This window comes from Euphorbia lathyris, chromosome 5, assembly GCF_963576675.1.
Source record: "Euphorbia lathyris chromosome 5, ddEupLath1.1, whole genome shotgun sequence".
NCBI lineage: Eukaryota > Viridiplantae > Streptophyta > Magnoliopsida > Malpighiales > Euphorbiaceae > Euphorbia > Euphorbia lathyris.
Window position 1 is genome coordinate 95,701,868 of NC_088914.1, and position 21,213 is coordinate 95,723,080.

A 21,213-nucleotide genomic window follows, 5' to 3' on the forward strand; every position below is an offset into this window, starting at 1 on the left:
TTGAAAGATGAAGTCTTTAGTGAAATTAGCTTACCAGACTGTTGGAATGATGTAAAATCATCAAGTTTAAAGTTTAGGAAATATACATACAATGATGGATTTAGGATTCCCTAAGATGGGTGCTTATCGTAATTTATAGGTGCTAAATTGATGCATTTTTTAGTATTTTTACATAAAAAAATAAAAGTCTCAGCATTTTCTGACAATCAGTGGGTACTCAAACCCTCCTTAAAAGTCCATGGATCCGTCCCTACGTGCAAACTTGTCAAATGTGGTTGTTTAGGGTGATAGGCATGATGTTGATGCTTCATGTTATGGATCTTGGTTGTCAGAAAATGCTAAAAATTCTATGACAACTATGAACGAGACTTTTATTTCAAATAAAAAAAAGATCAATTTAGCATCCATAAATCACAATAAGTGCCCCCTCTTAGCGAATCATGAATCCATCATTGTGTGTATGTTTCATTAACTTTAAACTTGATGATTTTACAAAATTCCAACATTCTAGTAAGCTAATTTCAACAAATACTTCATCTTTCAACTCAAGTTCTCTCACAACAGTACAGTCTGGTCGGTTTTAGTCGAGATCCAATAAAATAAACCTTTAACACAAATGGGATGATGAATGTAAGTGGAGAAATGTCCAGGATTAGCAATAATCGTCTAGCAATTGTGTTGGAGAGAGTAGATCTCACTCTGATTAGTTTGATTAATCATCAAAACCTTATAGTCGGAGATTTCATCCATAAAGCCAAAATGAAAAATAAAGAATAGTTCGGGATAGAGCTGGTTTTCGGAAAAATGAAGGATTTCTAAATGTAAGGCTTAAGGCTTCTAGAAAATGAGTTCCTTACCTTCTATTTTCGGAAAAATGTACACGCATACCAACCTATTGCAACAACTCACCATGGAACAACTTTTCTTAGATAAAGATGAAAATTTCCATGACACACAACTTGATACCTTTAATTTCCCCTCTTACTCAATATTATTAGGATTATAACTCTTCTTCGATTTCTTTGGATTGGAGATATTCACAATCTTTTTCTTGATTTTGACTTCAATACACTCTGATTGCCCGGTATTTCTATTTCGTTTTCACTTTCTAAACTCTTTTTTTTTCTTATGATTTAATGTTTTAAATGAGAACGAAAACTCATGTATACCTTCTTACTTCTATTTTACTTATGGGAGATGAAATTCTAAGCATATTCAATTTAATTGCAATCACATTTAGAGACACACATGGTTGGTTAATCAATCCATTAATAAAAAAACATTAACCAGTCCATTTAATTCGGTTAACCTGTTACTTCGATCGGTTAACCATTAGTAACTTTCCATAGAAAAAATCACTTTAAATTTATAATTATTCACTTTAAAATAAATATATAATTATCTAAATATTAAATAAAAACATTGAAATTCAAATTCAATTAACAAAATCACCTAAACAAATAATTTCATGTTATTTTAATAACTTTAACTTAAAAATTAAATATAAATATTTATGTTTATATATTGGTAATTAAAGTTTTACATATATTTATACTAGTTTTAAATATATCAATAAATAATCGATTTTTTGGTTTCAGTTAACCATCGCTTTTTAAAATGAAAAACCGTAACCTAGTTCATTGATTTCGATTAACCTATTTTTCGGTTCGATTTCGGAAATCAGTTTTTTGGTTAGTTTTGTGCAGTACCTATTTACAATCATATAATGTTAACTGAAAAAATTCTACACTCCAATTTAGGAAAACATTATTGTTTCCTTGTGAAACTATTAAGGAAATTATTACATAAACTTCCATTTTAAAATGTTTCTATAATTTAATTGTAAATCGATGAGACATTATGTAATTAATTTTTAAATATTTCCTTAAGTGTTTAATGCAGTAGAAAATTTATTTAAAATCTGTTAGGTGATTTATAATTTATTTTTAAGAAAGGTGATTTATAATTAAATAATATTTTTATCACTTTATAAAATAAATTGGAAGTCTATAAAAAAAATCAAATATATGTACCTAAATCAGAATTATATTAACTTAAATCAGAAAGTAAAACATCAATGAGATCCATCATGGATTATCTAGGTAACTTCCTCGGTATAGGGGTTCTCTTTAATCAAAAGGCCCCTTTTCATAATTCGTAATCGCGTATCCCGCAATCACAGATTGCTTCGATTTCACAGGATCCTTTGAGAAAGCCTAATTTGAAGGTGCAGGGCAGGTCATTTCCGAAGGTCCTTGCTGGGAATCTGGATCCGACTCCTTGCTCGTCTGCTGTGATTTCTGATATTGGCGGTCTACGGTCGGTTCGAATTTCTCAATCTGCTTATGATAGGCGTGCGGCCCTTTGCTTCTCATCTCTTATTGGCAGGTTAATCTTAAACAAAGGAGATGCCCCATGGAAGGTTCTTTCTCTTATGGAAACTTTAACAAAGGTTTGGGATTTGAAGGATTATTGGCGACGGATATCTATTGGGATAGGCTTTTTCATGTGGTTTTGGGATCCTAGGAGATCAAGAATCAGTTGCTAGCGCGGGGCATTATCAATACTAAGCCATGTACTTTCCGTTTGCAACCTTATGTTCCGGACTTTGACCCCTATGCTGAGAAGTCTACAAATGCTCAAGTTTAGGTTAGATTATATTCTCTTCCGTGGGAGTATTGGCATCCTCAAATTCTTTCGGATATTTCAAAGCGTATTGGAGGGCTTATACGATTTGATAATACCACTCTTGAAGGTGAGTTTGGTCATTATGCTAGAATGTTAATTGACGTGGATTTGATGAATGAGCTTCCTGTTAAAATGGGTATTGAGAGAGAAGGAAAACAAATTTGGATAGATGTGGTGTATGAGAGATTACCAAGCTTCTGTAAAGTTTATTCAAACATTGGACATTTGGCTTATGACTGTAGGAAAAATAAAAAACCATGGGAAAATGTTCTAGAGGCTCTGGTTATTGAAAGAAAACGTACAATGGTTTCACAGGAGAGGAAGTTTGTGAAAAAGCCTAATGCAATTCAGACCGAGGTGCCTATTCAGTATGCCACTTCACGGATTGTCTCTAAGCTTAGTCCTCCTGCTGATGCTGGTTGCGTGGCAGAGGTTGTTCTACCTGGCAGCCCACAGTTTAGGAAGGAGGATGAATATAGTCGTGATGAAACTGATAGACCGGATTCACCTGGAATGGACAATATTCTCACTAGATATGAGGGAGCTGATTCAGCATCTGAATTATCATCTTGTACTAAATCCTGGGTTGATATGGCGAAGGAGGATGACATTAGCTGCAACACAGTTAACACTAAGAAAGTAAGGCGGATGGAAAAAATTATGACAATAATGGAGAATTTGCCAGCTCGAAACAAACGAGCCAATAAACCTCTGGTTCGTTTTAAATGATCTTTCTTTACTGGAATTGTAGGGGTATTCTTAATAGGGATACTCAGGGTTACTTTCATCGTTTGTGTTCTCTTCATAAACCGGATTTTCTTTGTTTAGTTAAGCCTAAGGTGGAGTTCAATTCTGTTAATGAGGCCTTTTGGAGAAGGCTTGGTTTGTCTTTAATTGCTATGGACAATAAGGAGCTTACAACTCTATGGGTTTTTGAAAAGATTAATTCTTCCATGCTTACCGATATTTGTTTCAGACATGAACAGTTTGTTATTCTGAGTTTGTCTAATTTAAATACTTTTGTCTGCTTTGTTTACTGGAGCGTTTGGGCAAATAGAGGTGTCACTATGTTTGATGATATTTTGGCTTATCAAAATAGTTTGAATGGGCATTGGGTGCTTCTTGGAGATTTTAATTATGTCCTTGGATCTCACGAGAAATCGGGACGGGCTCCTACTTTGCGTCCTTGTAGGGATTTTAATTCTGGTTCTTTTATTGATGGTCTTACTCATGGGGCCTTCTTTACTTGGTCTAATAGCAGGTCTGGCTCTGCGCAGGTTGAATGTCGTCTAGATAGAGTTTTATTATCTGCTTTATTCTCGGACTTCTGGAATCGGTTTGCTGTTTGGCTTTGCCGCGACATCACTTTGACCATTGCCCTTTGATGTTTAGCTGCCCCAAGGGGAATCGCCCTATCTCTAGATTCAGAATCCAGTCTATGTGGATTCTGCATCCAGGGATTAGGGAGGTGATTGCTGATTTTTAGAATGGAATGCATCCTAGCTTACCTCCTATGCAAGCTTTATGCGATAAACTCAGGCGACTTCGGTCGGTGCTCTATCACTAGAATAAAGTGGTTTTTGGTAACATTGATATGTGTATCATTGATGCTGAGACGGATCTGGCCCGTGTGCAGGCGGAAATCTCTGTGAATGGGTATACTCCTGAACTACATCATGAGGAGATGAATGCTCATGCACACTTGGATAATATTTTGCATAGAAATGAGGCTTTTTTGCGTGACAAGAGCAGAGTTAAATGGCCTAAGGAGGGAGATCAAAATACCAGCTTCTTCCATCGTATGGCATCTATTCGAGTTGCTGCCTCTGGGATTTTGGTGCTTCAAATTGAGGATGAGTTGGTCTTTAATCCGAATCAAATTGGGACACATATTGCTGAATTTTATTCAAGTCTTTTTAAAAATGATGAGGTCTTGCCGCAGAATTATGATCTAGTTTATGAGGTTGTTCCACATCTTATCTCTGACTTGGATAATGATTTGCTTATTAGTTGCCCGGATATGAATGAAGTTCGTATGTCAGTCTTTGCAATGGATATCAGTAGTTCTCCTGGACCTGATGAGTTTTCTGGGATCCTTTTTCAGTCTTTCTGGGATATTATTGGTGCTAATGTGTTTGCTGTTGTCAAAATCTTCTTTATGAGTGATATGATACATCCTGGCATATGCTACAGTATTATGTTCCTTATCCCGAAGGTGGAGGGTGCGATATCTCTTGATCAGTATAGGCCTATTGCAATGAGCAACTTTAGTTATGAAATAATTGCAAAAATTTTGGCTGATAAACTCGCTTCTATTGCATCTCGCATTGTTTCTCAGAATCAATTTGGATTTATTCCTGGACGAAGTATTCACCAATGCATTTCGCTTGCTTCTGAAGGCACTAATATGCTTCGTAAAAAGTGTTTTGGAGGGAACTTAGCCTTGAAGGTTGACATCAGGAAAGCTTTTAACACTTTAAATTGGAATTTTTTACTTGCCGTGATGGACGCTTTTGGTTTCTCTATTCAATTCAGAGACTCGATTCTAAATGTTTTATCTGCATCTTGGATTTCAATTTTGAACAATGGAGCCATTAGTGGATATTTCAGATGTTCAAGAGTGGTTCGACAAGGCGATCCGCTGTCTCTTATATTGTTTGGTATTGCCGAGGACTTTCTTAGCCGTTGGTTGCTTCACCTCATGGAAACTACGTGACTTGCTCCAATGAAATATACTTCTGTAAAGGTGTTTCTGACTCATTTATTTTATGCTGATGACATTCTTCTCTTCTGCAGGGCCTCTTCGGGTAATCTAGCTGTTATTAAGGGTGTATTTGAGCTGTATGGATCTATCTCGGGTCAGTGTGTTAGTTGGAACAAATCTGAACTATTTCGAGGCTCCTTTGTTTCTTCCGGGCGTGGCAATCGTCTTGCTGATATTATTGGTATTCGTCAAGGGTCTGTTCCATTTCTCTATCTTAGAGTCCCTTTGTTTTTTGGTTTACCAAAGACACGACATCTGACTAGTTTGATGGACATGGTGCTTGCTCACTTTGCTAAATGGAAAGGGCATTGTTTGTCTATGGCTGGGAGAGTGGCTCTAGTAAATTCTGTAATTACTAGTAGCTTCATTCACTCTTTTATCATTTATAAGTGGCCTTTTGCGATGCTTACACGTATGACTAGGCATATGAGGAATTTTATTTGGTCTGGGTCCATTAATTGCAAGAAGCTTGTCACTGTCCCTTGGAAAATTTGTTGTCAAAACTTTAAGGATGGAGGTCTTGGAATCAAGAATCTGTCTATTCTAAACAAGGCGCTGAATGGAAAGATGGCTTGGGGTCTTCTTCGGGATAAATCTCTCTGCTTTAACTTACTTAGAACTCGTTTTCTCAATAAAGCGGGCCAGTCACGATATTATATCATGAATTCTTCTATTTGGGGCTCGATAAAATCCATTTATTCTGAAGTTGAGCATCACTGTTTTTGGTGGATTGGTCAGCACTTTGAACTTAATTTTTGGAATGGGGCTTAGATGTGTTCTTCGCTGGTTGCACAGGTTGGCCAATCTGCTAGTCAACAGTGTCGTTGTTTTGATTTAGTGGAGGATTATTTGGATGGTAATAATTGGCATAATCTGCCTGTGTTACATGCGAATGTGGAGAATAGATTTCGGAATATTAGACGGGGTAGGGACGATGTTGATATATGTGTTTGGAAGCCTACTACGGGTGGGGTTCTAACTGTTAAGCTCATGTACGCTTGACTCGGATCTCCTCCTACTCAACAGCCTTGGAGTCGTTTTTTAAGGTGTAAAAGTGTTCCTCCTGCACACTCGCTTATTAGATGGCGGGATTAGCTTGGGTATTTGCCAACATATGATCAGCTTTAGTTGCGTGGCTGTCAAGTTGTTTCTCATTGCAGTTTGTGCTTGTTAGATACTGAAACGTTGGACCACCTTTTTGTCTCCTATCGGTTTTCCAAATTTATTTGGCATGGTGTTAGCTCATTGTTTGGAAGATGAATTAACACGGAGATCGACTCTTAAGAATCTGGTTGATCATACGATTTGGGCTCTATGGCTTGCTCGTAATAGGTCCATTTTTGAGGATGAGGGGGTTGATACTTCCTTCATGTTGAGACGGATTTGGGGAGCTGTTCGTGAATCTGCTCACACTGGACGAGGCTCCGTTTGGAATTCGCTAGTTGAACTTCAAATCTTAGGTGAGCTCGGGCTTGAAAAGCGTCTTACTAAGGCTCTGCATATTACTCCGATTTTTTGGCAACCACCTCCGAGGGATTGGATTAAGATCAATACTGATGCGTCTGTCACGGGTGCTCCTGGTCCTGCGAGTTGCGGAGGTATTTATCGCTCGCATACTGGCCTGTGCCTTAGTGCGTTTGCCTTTCTAATTGAAAGTTCCTTTGCTTATCTTGCTAAACTATCTGCTATTATTTACGCCATTGACATGGCTATCAGCAAAGGTTGGCGGAAAATTTAGCTTGAAAGCGACTCAATGCATATTATGCAGATGTTCAAATCTAAATCTTGTTCGGTTCTTTAGTTGCTTAGACAAAAATGGTTCAATTGTTTAAATCAGATCGATTCTGTGGCTTTTGTGGTGTCTCATATTTTTCGTAAAGGAAATCACGTTGCAGACTCGCTTGCAAATTATGGGCGGACGGCAACAGCATCGACTTGGTGGGATGTTGTCCCGGATTTTTGTGGATCGGTCTTTTTTCATGATCGTATAGGACGTTGCGTTTATCGCTTTTCCTAATTCTTTGGCTTCATTTTATTCTTTTTTCTTTTTGTATTATGATATTTATTTACTCTTTTAATAAATTTGGTTCGGGACTTTTTTGGGTCTATGGTGGGGGTGCTAGCATAGTTGGGATGTTCGCCGCTTACCCTTCCTTGCTAACCAATCTTTAATAATAAAAAAACTAAAACATCAATGAGAAATGATGATGGATATGCCTACTCACCCTAATCTGTCCTAGAACTAACAACTTTCACTAAAGAATTGGGTGCCAGATTCGCTGATTGCTTAATAAATGAGATTGGAACAAAGTTCAGATCTTGAAGAATAACAACAGTCTTGAATAACATCTGATAAATATGTGAAAGATTGTAATCCTTAGTCTGAATGGCTTGTACCACATTGAGACAACCAGATTGAATAGCAACATGTGAAAGATTTAGAGCCTTGATCCAGCTAAGAGCCTCCCTTATAGCCATTGCCTCCGCTATAGTTGGATCATTTATGTCTGCCATACCAGCTTTCCGTGCATGCACACATCCGACCAAATGATCTCGGATCAACATACCGATCGAGCAAAATGATGCATTTGACCCGATACCAGCATCTACATTACACGCCAAATAACCCAAGGGGGGTTTCTGCCATTTCGCAAGAACTTCTATGATTTATATCTTTGTACTTGTGGATCTGGTTTAGGCATTCTTCCACCCAAGAGCGTCCATTTTAGCTGCCAACAGAACTAAACTGTGTAAGCTAAATTTCTTTTTCCACACCACTTGATTACGATATTTCCATATGTGCCAGAAAACACCTGCTACAGATTCCACTAAGGTGAATGGCGAATTCACCAGTCCCGCGAACCAGCTAAAAACATCATGAATCTGATCCATACGGTTGTCGAAGAAAAAAAAGACCCCATACCTGTTTTGCAAAGAAGCATGATATGAAAACATGACTTTCGTCCTCCCTAGCCATGTTGCAGATCAGACATCTATTTGGCAGGGCCGATCCTGAGATTCTAGAGGCTTAGGGGCGAAGTACCGAATGAGGACCCTTATAAATAAGTGCAAGTAAAAAAATAATGTAAAAAACAAAAATTAGAAAAAAAAAATAACGCATTTTTACTACACGTAACAATGGATCTAATAAAAACATCACATTTCAACTAAATAAGTTATTTTATTTTGAATTAAATATCAGTTGCTCATACAAAATATTATCTACGAGCATTCTAGATGCAAAATAACTAAAAATTGTGTTACATCAATATTCAACTATAGTCAAAGTATATTCAGTGATGAATACATAATTACTCGGTTGGGAGGCTGATTTTATACATGCGTTTGCAAAAATTTTTTTTTTACTAAATCAAACTTACTCAATTTTATATATATATATATATATATATGTTATAATTTGAGTGGTAAAAAATCCAATTTTAAGATTAATGTACGATTTCTCAAAATTAAGCTAGATTTTGTTTAAGATTCCTAACATGTAAAAAACAATTGGATTTAGGGAGGGCCGAACAGATAAAAAAAATTAAAAAAATTTGATTTGAGAGGGCCTACCAGGCCAAAATAAATTAATAATTTGGATTTAACAGGCCAAAAAAAATTAAAAATTTGGATTTAAGGAGGCCTAACAGATAAAAAAAATTAGAAATTTGGATTTAGAGAGAGCTAACAGGTCCAAAAAAATTAAAAATTTGGATTTAGGGAGTAAATAATAAGCCCAAAATCTTAAAATTTTAAATTTTGGACAAGCCTAATACTTAATGGGTCATCTTGGGGGCTAATTCAACAATCCGATAAAAAAAAAAATTTTGAGATAGGGGGACCGAAACTACCCGGGATCAAAGTGATTTCGACGGCCGGAGGGGCCAGGGCATCTGGGTATATTGCAAGATTAAGTTTATATAGGAAGACATTCTGATTTGAAATAAATTTTCTACTATGTAGGAAGATATTATGAAATTTTAATAAAACAATTTGAGGAAATATTTAAAATTAATTACAAAATTTCTAAATGATATATAAACGGTTTACAATTAAATTATATAAACATTTTAAGTAGAAAATCTAGGTAATAATTTCGCTAGTAGTTTGACAAAGAAGTACTAATGTCTTACTAAATTGGTGCATATAGATGTTAAGCTCGGTTTGGCTACTTGTTGTTTGCTGGTTTCTGCTCCTGTTTGCTGTTTGCCTTTGGAAAATGCTGCTTTCCAAAAAGCAGAGATTTCCTGCTTTTGTAAGAAGCTACTTTTCATCCGTAAAAGACAGACAGAAGGTGTCTAACCAAACACCTCAAACTCTGTCTTTTAAAATGAAAAGACAAACAGAAGTTGAAAAGTAGGTAACCAAACACCCTCTTGGTCTTGTTACTTTTTATCTTATTCTATCTAATCTGGAAAGTTTAGGTATTCGGTAAAAAATGTGAAAATTTATAACTTTTTGGAGTATTTGTAACTCAGAGACCAGTTTCAGTTAAGGTGTCGTCATGTCTCAAATTAAGCCGACATTGGGAAACTGTCAGCCAGTTTATGTTAAAACGCGGATACGTGGCTGGACGAATTTGGAGGAGAAAATAAGATATTTGCAGATTTGATTTTGATATATTATCTTATTGAGTTGTAGTTTATTTTAGTTAGGATTTAAATATTTCCTATTATCTCCAATATAGTCATTAATTAATTAGAAATTAAATATTATTTCTTTCCTTATCTCTCAGTGACATTTTAGTCTTTCTTCTTCGGATTTATCCCTATAAATAGAGACTTAATATTTCCTAAAGAGAAAAAAACTAGGTTTTACAGATTTTCCATTATATTGTTGAGTTCTTTTCATTACAATTAGCTAAGTTTCATTTTCTGATTCAAGAGAGAATTCATTTGGTTTAAATTTACGAGGTTTCATATATTAAATCTTTCAAGTATTAATTCAAGTTCTGATTTTCTTCTTTATTTCTTTTAATGATTATTGAATCGTATTCAATCTTCTATTGCTAAGTATTTTTGATCTGTAATTATCTTGATGAATTGCAACAAGTAGCAAAAATCGATCTCGGAGTAATTGAGTTTTTGCTTGAGATTGATTGAGAAGAAAATTCAGTCAATTGATATTGTTTGTCGACGTTCCTCTCAATAGAAATTGATTTGATAAACTTTATTAATCCTAATGCGGTTATTGAGAAATTTGATATACTTCCTTTACTTTTCTTAATAATTAGGTTGATTTAGATGCTTCATTTACATCAACGAATTAAGGAAAAGTGAAAGAGTGATTTAGGCAATCCTTACACTCTTTGATTAAAGATATGAACACCTAATGGACTCAATCTCTTGAATCATGGTTTCTCATTATTGAATTCAATCATTCTTTACTTGTTTATTTTGATTTAATCATCTCTCACAATCAAAACCCCTTTCTATTTTATTTGCTCGTTTTAATTAAGAGGTTAATTGTTCTGGTCTTATTATTACTATAAATCAAATTGTAGTTTTTTTTTATTTTATTTTAATAAGAATCTGGGACGAGGAGATGTGTTAGCCTGACATCCCAACTAGGTCGGCACCCCGGGCTTTCACAAACTCCAAACCCTTAAATAAATAAATAATATAAAAAATGTATGTACAGAGGATTAGGAGAAACGAATGTAAAAAATGTTCAGACGGTCATTAATAATAAAAGAGGAGCAAAAGGATGGCACTGAGGGCCACCAAGTGATGCCGGAGGAACTATAACCGAAGTTAGCTAACGCATCAGCCGCCTGGTTGCCTTCACGAAAGATATGAGAAATCCTAATGTTCATGTTCCGGTGTGCGAATTGGAGTGTATACATCATGATTTAATTGCAAATTATGTAAATATTTTAAATCAGAAAGTTTAGGTAATAATTTCCTTAATAGTTTGACAAGGAAATTTCTATAGGAAGACATTATGATTCAAAATAATTTTTCTACTATGTAGAAATGCATTATGATTTTTTAATAAAACAAATGAGAAAATATTTAAAAATTAATTACATAATTTCTCAATGATATGCATATTTTCAATTAAATTATATAAACATTTTAAATGAGAAGTTTAGTTAATAATTTATTTAATAGTTTGACAAGAAAGTAATTATGTCTTCTTAAATTGGATTGTAAAATACATTTATAGATTTTCTTAAAAAATCTCCTAGATAGTACATAATATTCATTATAATTAATTTCATTAACAATTTTTCAATGAATTTAATTAGGTTCATATTTTTGGTTTTTATAGACTTCCAATTTTTATTTTTCACATAGAATGATAAAAAATATTATTTAATTATAAAAATGTTAGAATATATATGAATATTATTTGTTATTGGTAGATATTATTTTGATAATAATATAACTAATCAGTTTGTTACCTTAAGTATTGTCTAATACTGTTCGGTAAAAGGGGAAATTAAAGGTATCAAGTTGTGTGCCGTGGAAGTTTTGATCTCTATCCAAGAAAAGTTGTTTCATCATGAGTTGCTGCAATAGGTTGGTATACGTGTACGACCTTGAAGGTAAGTTACTCATTCACTGGAACCCTTCCATTCAGAAATCCTTCATTCTTCCCAAACCTAGCTCTATCCTGAACTATTCTTTTTTATGGTTTTGGCTTTGTGGATGAAACCTCCGACTATAAGGTTTTGATGATTAATCAAACTAATTAGGCTGAGATCTACTCTCAACACAATTTTTAGACGATTATTGCTAATCCTAGACATTTCTTCACTTACATTAATCATACGGTTTGTGTTAAGGGTTCATTGTATTGGATCTTGACTAAAACCGATTAGACAATACTGTTGTGAGAGTATTTGACTGGAAAGATGAAGTCTTTGGTGAAATTATCTTACCAGACTGTTGGAATGATGTAAAATCATCAAGTTTAAAGTTAAGGAAACATACAGACAATGATGGATTCAGGATGCTTATCGTGATTTTGAACCGATGCACACCCTAGTCCCTACATACAAACTTGTCAAATGTAGCTGTTAAGGTTGAGATGCATGATGATATTTAGGTTATGGATCCTACGAATGAGAACAACTTAACATTACTTGATAAAGCATGGGAATCATCAAGACCTATAACCTGAATATCAACATCCACATCATGTCTATCGCCCTTAACAACCGTAATTGACAAGTCTGTATGCAGGGAAGGATCCAGGGAAATATCCGTCCTTGTCTGTATGTTTCATTAACTTTAAACTTTATGATTTTACAGCATTCCAACAATCTGGTAAGCTAATTTCACCAAAGACTTCATCTTTCAAGTCAAATACTTTGACAATAGTACAATCTAATCAGTTTTAGTCAAGATCCAACACAATGAACCCTTACCACAAACCGAATGGTGAATGTAAGTGGAGAAAGGTCCATGATTAGCAATAACCATCTAACAATTGTGTTGGAGAGAGTAGATCTCAGCCTGATTAGTTTGATTAATCATCAAAACTTTACAGTTGGAGGTTTCATCCACAAAGCCAAAACCAAAAAAGAATAGTCCGGGATAGTGTTAGGTTTGGGAAAAATGAAGGATTTCTAAATGTAAAGGTTCTAGAGAATGAGTTTCTTACCTTCAAGGTCGTACACGTATACCAACATATTGCAGCAACTCAATATGGGATAACTTTTTTTGGATAAAGATAAAAAATTTCACGACACACAACTTGATACCTGTATATTCCGCTCTTAGTCAACAATATAAGGATTATATTCTTCGATTTCTTTGGATAACTTTTTCTTGATTTGGACTTCAATATACTCTGATTGCCCAATATTTCTATTTCGATTTCACTTTCTAAATTCTTTATTTTCTTATGATTAATTGTTTTAAGTGAGAAAGAAAATTTATTGGTCTCTTGAATTTATATAGTGTCTTGTTATCTCCCTCAAATTGTTTAAAATAACCTACTGGTCATCTGAATTTGTTTAAAATGACCTATTAACCCCCTGAACTTGCTTACGGTGATCCATTTGCCTCTTGAACTTGTTTAAAATGACATACATTGCAATTTGTCTAAATCCGTAAAATAATTCAAAACTTAAAAAGTAAAGGCTTAATTCGTGATTTTAAGTCTTTTAAACAAATTAACATTTTGTTTTGTACATTTTTATGACATTTTTATAGATTTGGGGATTTAATCATGACACTTTAAGCAAGTTTAGAGGGTTAATGAGACATTGTGTAAGTCCAAAAGCCCAATCAAGCTTTTTGAACAAGTTCAGAGCGCAAATGATATATTAAGCAAATTCCAAACATATTCGATTTGATTTAATTGCAACCAAACCTATTTATAATCATATAACGTTAACCAAAAAAAATTCTACATTCCAATTTGGGGGAACATTAAAATTATTAAGGAAATTATTACATAAACTTCATATTTAAAATGTTTCTGTAATTTAATTGCAAATTAATGAGAAATTATGTAATTAATTTTCAAATATTTCTTGAAGTATTTGATTAAGAAATCATAATGTATTCCTATGTAGTAGAAATTTTATTTAAAATCAGTTAGGTGTTTTTTAGTTAAATAATATTTTTTTTATCATTCTATTTAGGGATGGAAACGGGGTGGGGCGGGGCAGAGCGAGCATTTCCTATCTCCGTTCTCTATTCCCGTTCCCGCGAGCTAAACGGGAACAAATTTATTCCCATTCCTATTCCGTGGGGAATCCCCATCCCCACGAGGATTCTAATTTTCCATTTACAAATGTTTCAAAACGTTATCCATATTCCCCATTCTGCATAGGGAATTTACCTTTTATGTTTAAAAATCATTAAAGACAAAAACCTTTAAGAAACAATGATTAATAATACCAAGTATTAACATTCTCAAATTTTCTAGATCACAAAACAATGAAAATTGAAAACAACTAATCACCTAATTAAAATGTACTTAAATTATTAAAAAAATCAATTATCACGGGAATAATCAGAGATCCCCATCGAGGATTAACGGGACGAGGACGGGATCCCGCAGGACGGGGATACCTTTTCTCATCCCCACCTCATCCCAATCACGGAGGACAAAATTATCCCCATCACTGTCTCCTGGAGATGCTTATCGGAGATTCCCTAACTCCATCGGGGCAGATCACTGATGGGGACGGAGAATCCCGCCCCATTTACATCCCTAACTCTATCTAAAAAATTAAAAATTGGACTTCTATAAAAAAAAATATATTTACTGAATTAAATTCATTGAAAAATTAGTAATAAAATTTGTTCGGATTAATTAGGATTAATCCGAGCCGTCCGAAATGGAACGGGCCAAATTCATCTTATGAGATGGAGTAAGATCTGTTAATTGTTTTTTCATACAAAGAGGGATAGAATGAAATACCTTTTCTGACGAACTATCTACAGTTGCAAATGAAGTGCCCACAACTCTTAATCCGTATATCACGAACCACAATCACAACAGAAAAGTAAAGTGATTAGTAAACAACCAATGAATAACAATCTAAGTTGATTGCCTCTAAAGGAATCGACACGAGATCAAAGAGAGAGTAGACGGGATGATTTCGAACAATTCCTAGCCTCCAGTATTTGTGTTAGCCGAAATTTACAGGGAGAGGGTCTATTTATAGACTTCTCAGACTCTAACCCTAGTTGCATTAGTTAATTAATTAATTAAAATCCTATTCGGAATAGAATTACTAATTAGATAATTAAATAAATACCTATTATTATCTTAATAATGAGAAATTTTACTATACGCCAGACATAGCTAATTAAATCAAGACATGTAGTAATTAAATTTTCTTAAAAATTAAAATAAATTTATTTCACTTTTCTTTTCTCCTGCAATTAGATCTGTGTCTGGTTTTCAATCTCTTTTCTTTGCCGTCGTTTCTCAAAAGCCACCGCCCACAACCTCCTTGCTCCGTTTTTGTTCTCCATGGTCAACTATTACTGCTAATTTTTTGATGCAGTTTTTTTAGGCTTAATGCTTCTCTAGCCCCCCTAACTTGTCCAAATTGGTTATTTTACCCTCCAACTAATAGAATGTTCTATTTATCTCCTTAACTCCATAAAAATGGTATTTCTCACCCCCTTAACTTGTCCAAATTTTTTCATTTTACCCATTTTTAACTCATCGAATATCCTATTTACCCCTTAACTCCATAAAAGTATTTTTCACCACTTATCATCCTATTTACTCTCTTAACTCCATAAAAATGGTATTTCTTATCCCTTTATAGTAGTAAAAAAAGTTGAAAAGAGAAAGAGCGAATGTACCAAAATAGGCCTATGATTTTTAGGAAAGTATCAATTTAGGTTCCACTTACAAAATAGCATAAATATAGGTTTAACGTTTAAAAAAAAGTTATCAATTTAGGCTTCGATAAGGGATTGTAAGGGGTGAAAAATACCACTTTTATGGAGTTAATGGGGTAAATAGAACATTCTATGAGTTGGGGGAATAAATGGACAAGTTGGGTGGGTAAAATGACAAATTTAGACAAGTTAAGGACATTAGAGCATCTCCAACAGCTTCTTAAATTGGCTCTTAAGTTAAAATTTGAGGAGGGAGAATGAAAATTCATCTCCAATAGCCTCTTAGTGGCTCCTCAAATCACTAAGAGCCTCTCCATCCTCTCTATTAATAGAGAGCATCTCTCCACCTCTTAGTGCCTCCTAACTTTATTTTTTATTAATAATTTATTATTGATGTGTCTCTCTCCTCACACTATTGGTAATGTAACAATAAATAATAAATAAAGAGTGAATATAAGGAGCATTGTTGGAGATGATATATCTTAGTCACTCTTAAATCACTAAGAGTCAATTATTTATATTATTTATGGAGAGCTCACTAAGAGTCTCTTAGAGATGCTCTTAGGCCTTTTTTTTATGCAACCCTTGAAGTTTTTCCTTATTCTTTGTTTCAAAATCAAAATTCTCATCTGAGTTCTAATATTTCTAATAGTTGAAGCGCCACTTCTGCACCATTATAACATGATTAAAATTCTCAGGTAAACAGAAAAAGCAGAAGTTGCCGAGATTACAGAACTCGCCGGCAAGGAAAGGTATCTCTACTCTATACCAACTCCTGTAAAATTAAATCAAGAAAGGTGTCTCTTAAATTGGATGCTGAGAAAAAGGGACAAAGGAAAGGCAACCCTCATGCGGAAGTAATCGGAGAAGAGTATTGGTTTAACCGGAGAAGAATCAAGCAGAAGGCAGAGGTGTGGTTGCTTCTGATAAGGACTCCTGCAAAAATCGAGAAAAATGCAATGTTTTAAAAACCGGACCGGGAGTCAAACCAGACTTACAAAAGGTTCAGGGGTCAACGGATTCAACCGGTTAACTCGGATTGGTTGAACTGGTTGACGTAATAAATAAAATATATATATATATATAATAAGCTTGAGTTCTTAAAAAAAAAAAAAAACCTAAGTTTTGTTATTTTAAAAAGTTAATTAGAAAAATATATAAAATACTAGTTATAATTTATTTTGAAATGAAAAATGTAAAATATATAAAGAATTATAAAATCAGAATTTTTTTTTTCTTATGCCTCAGGTCTCCCCCTTGGCTTTTCATCTTTCCTCCCACCATTTAGTGGTTTGGCATTAGGGAGCAACGGGTAAGGTACCCGCGGGTAATGTCATTCCCAAACCCTTACCCTTTTATTTTTTAATTACTCGTACCCGTCTCATTATCCTAACGGGTATACTTTTTGCATCTCATACCCTTCCCATTTAATCCGCAGGTACCCTTACCTATTAAGAATCAATAAATAAATAAAAAATATTACAAATTTAACAAACTATAAATTTAATAAATCATCAATCTAAAAATTGAATAAATTGAACCTTAATTAATAAGAATAAAGTAGCTTAGTAGTATCACTCAATTGTTGAAAAATAAATGGTTTGGGTTTAAATTTCATGTCCTACATCTAAAAAACAATGATATTTATTAATATAAATTTTTTTTTATGACGGGTACCGGGTACCCTAGGGGTATTCTCATACCCGTCCCATTACCCTAACGGGTAATGATTTTGATCACATACCCGTCTCATACCCTTTTATATAGGGTACGGGTAGTCCCATTAGGATCGGATAGTACCGGGTACCCACAGGTACACTACCCGTTGCCATCCCTATTTGGCATTTAATCAACACAAAAAACGGACCCATTTGCTCTATTACCAAAAAAAGTAGCTGCAATAAATAATTAAATGGTTAGAATCAATCTCAGCCGCTCATCAAAATCATGATGCGCGGCTGAGATTGAAATAATAATAGCGTAATATATAAACCTCTCATTTAAGAAACTAGTGCCCTAATCAATTACTCAGCCGCCTCAACTTCTCTCTAAAAGTAAGAACTCAGTGTGTTTATGTGGGAAGAACTCTGTTAATCTCAATGAAGAATCATCAATATAGCTGTGGAGAAGAAGAACAATACAATATATCTTATTAGTCCAAGATCATCAACGTGGAACCTTCTTCTCCCTGCTTTCTTTTCAATCTTTTTCATTTTTTTTAATACAAACCGGGTTGAATCCGGTTCACCAGGTTGATCCCGGTTCACCGGTTTCACCCGGTTCATATGGGGTCAAAGCATCTTAACTGGACTGGAAGCCTGGCCGGTTCCGGCTGATCCGGTTCAACCGGCCAGTCCGGTCCGGTTTTTAGAACCATGGAAAAATGGGGAAACTTGAGGGTAGAGTTAGACAATTTTTGCCTTCTAATTATTTTTAAACGAAGTGTCATATTTTTATTGGTTTTGGCATACCACCTCATTTTTAATAGGTGATACGCTCGACGTACATTAAAATTTCACCTTAATGATATCTAAATATATTTAGATAATAATTAGGGAAAAGTATAAAAATAAACATTGTGGTTACACATTTTTCAAACAACACCCATGTGGTTTAAAAGTTTGCAAAATGATACATTGAGGTTCATTCCATTAGCAAACACATATCAAATTGACTAATGGTGTTAAAAGTCAAAGGAAAAAGAGTTAATTTGGTCCTTATATTTATTTATTTTATAAAATTAGCCCCATTTATTATCTAATTATCATAAATAAAACCTAAAATAGAAAATAAAAATCAATTACACAATCTTCTCCATCTTTCTTTAATTTTTTTTATTTTTTTCCTTCTTTCTCTTTCCTCTTTGTTAATTTCTCTCTAAAATCATTAATTTCTCATTAAAATTTTAAAGTTTTACTCATTGTATTTGCAAAATGCACCACAAGTAGTCTTCCAAGCTGCTTCGTCTCCATAACCAAATTGTATGGTGCTGCTTTCGTTCTAATCATTGCAGCTCCCTCACGTATCCTCCGTACAGCTTCCCCAAATTCCGGCAACCGCAAACGAAGGGGATACAGAAAATTGTGTTTGTTTATATGGGTTTCTTCGTCGGTGACGGTCATAACTTCACTCTCGTCGACATAATCAACACCTATGGCTTCAAGAATTTGAGCCTCCACAAAGTGTCCGATTCAAGCCTTCGCTATGACTGGTATAGTAACAGACTGTTTAATTTCTTTAATAAGCTCAGGATCGCTCATGCGGGCTACGCCACCTTGAGCTCTGATATCAGCAGGGACACATTCCAAAGCCATAACTGCACAAGCTCCTGCTTCCTCAGCGATTCGGGCCTGCTCGGCGTTAACGACGTCCATTATAACACCGTCGCGGAGCATCTGAGCAAGGCCTACCTTAACGGAAAAATGGGGACTTATTTTTAGCTTCGGTGATTGATCCATCACCGTAAACTGCTACCACTCTAGTTCCGACCATTTCTAGGGTCGCGAAATGAAGAAGAACAGAACAGTGTAATCCAGACAAAGAACCCATGTACATATTCAACAGAGAAAGGCCAATATTAAAATCTCATCAAAGCATCATAATTTGAAAATGAAATCTCCTCAAACTTGTTAAGATATTTGAAATATATCTAATGGGAGTGAAAGTGAGTAATGATTTTAGAGAGAAATTAACAAAGATGAGAGAGAGAGTGGAGAGAAGGAAAAAAAATAAAAAATTAAAGAGAGATAGGGAAGATGTTATAATTGATTTTTATTTTTTTTATTTTGGGTTTATTTGTGATAATTAGATAATAAATGAGGTTAATTTATAAAATAAATAAATATAAGGACCAAATTAACTCTTTTACCTTTGACTTTTAACACCGTTAGTCAATTTGGTATGTGTTTGCTAACAGAATGAATCTCAATGTATCATTTTGTAAACTTTTAAACCACATGAATGTTTTTGAAAATAGGTGTAACCACAAGGTTTATTTTTGTACTTTTCCCTAATAACTATAATCCAATTAGTTATTACTTTAAGTTAGGGATAATTAATTAGAGTTATAATCATATTAAAACCTCTAATTAATATTATCAGATAATCCTATAATTTAATTCACAATTATAATTTAATTATAATTATTAATTAAACTATTTTATCCCTAATATTAATGCAAATTTCGGCCCATGCTATATGACCCACTAAATTACAATTCCGTCCTCTGGTTCCAAGTCCCATGTGCGACCCATTAGGTTCTTATTGCTACTAGTCGTATATATCCTTTGGAATTAATTCATCATGATTAATTTCAACTTATATATAACGGAATGACTTCGTGAGCTGTTACTGGCAGAACCTAAGACATTCCCCCAGTGCAAATAAGAAGCCAGATTGAATACTGACGTTTACCTTTCCGCATTAGGTTCAGTATAATTCGATCCTTCATCAATTATATCCTTTAGACAATTCTTATAACAATGGAATGTGTCAATGTTACATATAACGAAGAATCCATTTATACTTGTCCAGGTTGAATTTACTCTGAAAGATAAATTAAGTGAAATCTTCATTTCTACTCTTAACTCTATCACCTTGCAAGGATTTCAGTCAATTCACCACAAGTGGCCCTTTAGATATATCTCCTATTTATCAGGAGTGACGAATGCTCAATCTAACATTAACTATCATGCAATTACTTTATTTGATACCCAACCCTGCTCTCACACACCCTATGGCCTCCCCTGTAATGGATCGTGCTTGCACAGAATCAAAGCATCACACTCCATAATCCAAAATCACTAATTAATGATTGTTTGAGTCCGAGGATTACTTATACCTACTAATACCAATGAGATGTACAGTTGATACTTAGATAAATCTATCCACACTACTATCTCAAGTCGGGTCCCAATCCTAATGAACTCCTTCACCGGATCCATGTAACTGTCTAGATATCTATATATCTAAAGCTTGTGAGATCAACTCTCTATCCCGACAAAAAACACTGTTACATGCAAGTCTCAATAGTAATATGCCAACCCCTTTAACACATCACTTGACTTGAGTTGATTTTAAGTTTATTGGTCTATTATAAAGTATAGTTTCATTTCATTCTTGTATGAACACTTTATAACTACTTAAATAAACTTGGGATTACTTTTCTTGCAAAAGATTAATGCCTTTTATATATATAGTTGTAGTTATGATATATCTAATTAAAACAAATAATTAAATAAACAATTTATTCATTGATATTCATATCCTAAAACAATTGTCTATAGGAAATTAAACTCCAACACCTAGAACAAAAGCTCAATTCGCGACCTTGGAAAGATTCCGCACGAGACTGGAAAAGTGTAAAATGAGTTCTGCAATAAGGTGGGATTGTTGGAAATAGGGCTAAGGTATACCAGCGGAAATATAAAAATTTTAGCC

General features: G+C 34.3%; 1 pseudogene; it reads right to left on the reverse strand.

Moving 5' to 3' along the window:
• Positions 1-18,909: 18,909 nt before the first annotated feature.
• LOC136230986 (pyridoxal 5'-phosphate synthase PDX1-like 4) lies at positions 18,910-19,266 on the reverse strand (annotated as a pseudogene).
• Positions 19,267-21,213: the final 1,947 nt, after the last annotated feature.